Source organism: Gracilinanus agilis, chromosome 6 (assembly GCF_016433145.1).
Source record: "Gracilinanus agilis isolate LMUSP501 chromosome 6, AgileGrace, whole genome shotgun sequence".
Lineage (NCBI taxonomy): Eukaryota > Metazoa > Chordata > Mammalia > Didelphimorphia > Didelphidae > Gracilinanus > Gracilinanus agilis.
Window position 1 is genome coordinate 254716747 of NC_058135.1, and position 392 is coordinate 254717138.

Consider the following 392-nt stretch of genomic DNA (forward strand, 5'->3'; position numbering starts at 1 on the left):
TGTACAAACAAAAACAATGTAGTCAAAATCAGAAGGGAATCAACAAATTGGGAAAAAATCTTTATAACGAAAAACTCTGACAGGGGTCTAATCACTCAAATATACAAGGAGTTAAAGCAATTGTATAAAACATCAAGCCATTCCCCAATTGATAAATGGGCAATAGACATGAATAGGCAATTTTCAGGTAAAGATATCAAAAGTATCAATAAGCACACGAGAAAGTGTTCCAAATCTCTAATAATTAGAAAAATGCAAATCAAAACAACTCTGAGGTATCACCTCACACCTAGCAGATTGGCTAAAATGAAAGAAGGGGAGAGTAATGAATGCTGGAGGGGATGTGGCAAAATTGGGACATTAATGCATTGCTGGTGGAGTTGTGAGCTGAT